Raw genomic sequence first — 4273 nt, 5'->3', positions numbered from 1 at the left:
TGCAACCTCAAACACTGACTCCGGCATGAAAGCTACATTACTATCTGGAAAACTGGGGTGGGGTTGGGGGAGTGCCTTAGAATTGGCCTTGTCAATCAACACTGAATCCCACATATCAGGAAGGGCAATGACAAATTAGTCAGTTTTTTTTTTTTTTCTGAGACAGGGTTTCTCTGTGTAGCCTTGACTCTCCTGGACTCGCTTTGTAGACCAGGCTGGCCTCAAACTCACAATGATCCACCTGCATCTGCCTCCCAAGTGTTTTTTTGGGTTTTTTGTTTTTTTTGTTTTTTGTTTTTTGTTTTTTGATACAGGGTTTCTATTTGTAGTCTTGACTGTCTTGGACTCACTTTGTGGACCAGGCTGGCCTGGATCTCACAGCAATCCACCTACCTTTGCCTCCCGAGTGCTGGGATTAAAGGCATGAGCCACCAAGTCCGGCCAAATTAGTGTTTTAGTGAGGATGGCCACAGCACCTGCAGGCATTCACTGCAGCTCCCTGAGAAGCCAAGACTTCTTTTATGTGAGCGACTGTCGGGGAGGCGAGGGGAGGTGAAGGCAGAGAAGTCACCCCAAATCACAGCACTAGGGAAAGACACCTGCTGAGGCTCAGAGCCCTGTTGGTAGGACAGGATAGAGAGGCATGAGAAATTAAGGGGGTATGGGAAAGGAGCCCTTGACTTTGGAGTCTAGGGGAAGTTTCCCACCAGCTGAGAGTCAAAGGGGGATGTGGGTGGTGAGGGTGGGTGGAGAGATGGGTCAGTGCAGTGGTTAAGAGTGCTTGCGGTGGGCTAGAGAGATGGCTCAGAGGTTAAGAGTGCTGCTGGCTCTTGCAGAGGTCCTGAGTTCAATTCCCAGCAACCACATGGTGGCTCACAACCATCTATAATGTGATCTGGTGCCCTCTTCTGGCTTGCAGGTATACATGCAGGCAGAACACTGTATACTCTTGGAGAGGACCAGAGGACCAGAGTTCAGTTCCCACAGCCATCTGTACACCCACCACACATACAGGCACACACCAGGTGTACATACCAACCAAAACACATGTATGCATACCTACACCCACACCCACCCACCCATCCACCCACCCACACACACACACACATACACACACCAAAATAAAATCAGATCTTAAAATAAAGAATTCCAACATAATTAACATTTGTGACTGGGCTTTATTGGAGGCCAACATTCTTTTCATCTGGAGATGTTGCAAATAAAAATGTTAAAACAGCCATAAATCATGCTCAAGTTCCAGGTCTGTATGACCTTGACTGTGGCCTTGCCCCTTCCCAGCTGCACACATGCAGTTTTCTAGGCCTCTCACTCACAAAACATGCTCGAACCCCCTGTGCAACTCTTGTGATTCAGGGCTTTTTTTTTTTTTTTTTAAATCAATTTGAAATCCTACCAAAGGCAACCCCAGAGTCAGTCCATAACCTCACTTACTGAAAATGAAAAAAATGAGGGCAAAGTTGCTAGGCTATCCTTACAGACATTACTTGAGAACCACCAAAGTCATATATCCGGCCCTGGCTTAAACTTGACTGCCTCTTTTTGTTTTCTTTCTTTCTTTTTCTTTTTTGGTTTGTTGAGACAGGGTTTCTCTGTGTAGCCTTGGCTGTCCTAGACTCACTTTGTAGACCAGGCTGGCCTCGAACTCACAGTGATGTGCCTGACTCTGTGTATCAAGTGCTGGGATTACAGGCGTGCACCACCACCGCCCGGCTGTGACTGCCTCTTGAGAAGCCCACATGCACACATGGCTGTGCCTCATCCTTTCTGTGGGAGGCTGTTAACTCTTGTACTTAGGTTGAAGTTAAAATCTCTCCTCATAAACTGCCGTTGTACTTCATACTGCCCGTCCTAGATTTCTTCTCTGTTACCCCACCAAGAACCAGAGCTTTACCTGAGTGAATGTTTCTGAAGAGACTCCTCAGGTGGCTTTGGGCAGCGCCATGAACCTCTGTGGGTCCACTGTTGCTCACTGTGGAACTGGAAGGGCCTCAAGGCCTGAGGCTGGGCCATTAGGCATTTTTCCTTTTCCTTTCTTTCTTTCTTTTTTGGTTTTTCAAGACAGGGTTCCCCTTGTAGCCCTGGCTGTCATGGACTCACTTTGTAGACCAGGCTGGTCTCGAACTCAGTGATCCACCTGCCTCTGGGGTGCTGGGATTAAAGCTGAGCGCCACCACGCCCGGGCCTGGGTATTTTTTTTTTTTTTTCCAGAACGTTGGTCACAGAATAAGGGCCTGCCCCGGTGCTCTCTACCTGTGGCTCCAAAGACTATGCAGGACTTGGAATACAAGGACTGGGAAGCAGCTGGATAAGACGTCAGGCCTGACTCTTCAGGAGTCGAGGAAAAAGCTGATGCCCAGTGGTGTTACTAAGAGTCCCGAGACCTGGCCTGGCCCTGGCTCTTCCCTGTTTTCCAGGGGCAGGTACACGCTCTGGCTCTGGGCTTTCCTGCTGCCTTGCTCATTGGAAAACACAAGTTCCTGGGTCTACGGACTAAAGGATTCTCTTTTGCAGAGGTGGGATGACGAAAAGTCGGCAAGTCGCAGAGGGAGACAGAGAGAGAGAGAGAGAGAGAGAGAGAGAGAGAGAGAGAGAGAGAGAGAGAGAGAAGAGAGAGAGAGAAGAGAGAGAAGAGAGAAAGAGAGAGAGAGAGAGAGAGAGAACAAGGGAACGGACTGAAAGGACATGGTGGGACACACTCTTGAGAGAGAGAGAGAGAGAGAGAGAGAGAGAGAGAGAGAGAGAGAGAGAGAGAACAAGAGAACGGACTGAAAGGACATGGTGGGACACACTCTTGAGAAGATAAGTGGTATGAAATGCCTCCCATGACTTTCCTAGGAGTTGCTAGGGGTGATGGGTGTGGGGAAGGCATTTCTGGGTTCTAGGAGCAGCCAGGTGGCTGGAAAATAACGTATTTGGGTTTGAGTCCTTCAGAGCCTTGGGCAGGGCCTGAGTCACCATCATTACTATGACCTCCTCAGGGTCCCTAGAGACTGCAATCTGCCCAAATCCAGGGCCTGCACACCTGCTGGGCATGAAGCCGCTGGCTGCCAGGCCCTCTATGCATCACCAGTGACCCCAGCTGTGGGCTCAGTAGGAGGGGCAATTTGGAAATCTGTGTCTATTAGAGAGTTTGCCCAAATTCTCTGAGCAGTTCTGCACATCAGTGCACACCAACCCTGAGAGGCAGGGAGCCTCCTCCCAGGCAGACCTGGGAAGAGCCTGCTTTACATATAAAGAGACAGACGCAGGCACAGGGGCCTGTCCTTCCTGGTGGAGCTCTAACAGCCTGCGGGTGGGGGCTGGGAAGGGGGAAGCTTTGCCTCAGGAGGTGGCCTGGGTGAGTCACTAGGACGCCGTGAAGGCAAGTTTTAAGTAAATTTGACACAAGCTGAAGTTATCTAAAGAGAAGGAACTTCCCTTGAGAAAATGCCTCTGTAAGATTTGGCTGTCGGCAAGCCTGCAGAGCATTTTTCTCAAGTAGTGATTGATTGACATGGGAGGGCCCAGTGAAGAACCAGCCTACCTCCATCTTAGGCTTTTTTGTTTTTGTTTTTCAAGACAGGGTTTTTCTGTGTACCCTTGACTGTCCTGGACTCGCTTTGTAGACCAGGCTGGCTTCGAACTCACAAGTGACCCACCTGCTTCTGCCTCCCAAGTGCTGGGATTGAAGGCGTGCGCCACTACTGCCTGACTTTATTTATTTATTTTTGTTTTTCGAGACAGGGTTTCTCTGTGTAGCCTTGTCTGTCCTGGACTCGCTTTGTAGACCAGGCTGGCCTCGAACTCAGTGATCCGCCTGCCTCTGCCTCCCGAGTGCTGGGATTAAAGGCGTGTGTCACCACGCCCGGCTCTACTGCCTGACTTTAAAAACCATCTTATATTAAAAACAAACTAGGTTCATTCCTGTTTATGATTAAATCTATGTTTCTTAAGGATTAGCCTTCTAGGACTGGCAACCATGTCTTTGTTTCAAGAAATTGTTTATAACCATCTTGCAAACCTACCTTTGTTTCAAAATGGTCTGTGACTACCTGTGACTACCTTGTTATGACTACCTTGTTTTGCTCACTTGAAACCATGTCTTTGGGCTGGAGAGATGGCTCAGAGGTGAAGGGCACTGACTATACCTCCAGAGGTCCTGAGTTCAATTCCCAGCAACCACGTGGTGGCTCACACCCATCTATAGTGTGATCTGATGTCCTCTTCTGGCCTGCAGGTGTACATGCAGGCAGAGCACTGTATACATAATAAT

The sequence above is a fragment of the Acomys russatus genome, chromosome 24, assembly GCF_903995435.1.
Source record: "Acomys russatus chromosome 24, mAcoRus1.1, whole genome shotgun sequence".
Classification (NCBI taxonomy): domain Eukaryota; kingdom Metazoa; phylum Chordata; class Mammalia; order Rodentia; family Muridae; genus Acomys; species Acomys russatus.
Note: the sequence above shows the minus strand (reverse complement) of the source record.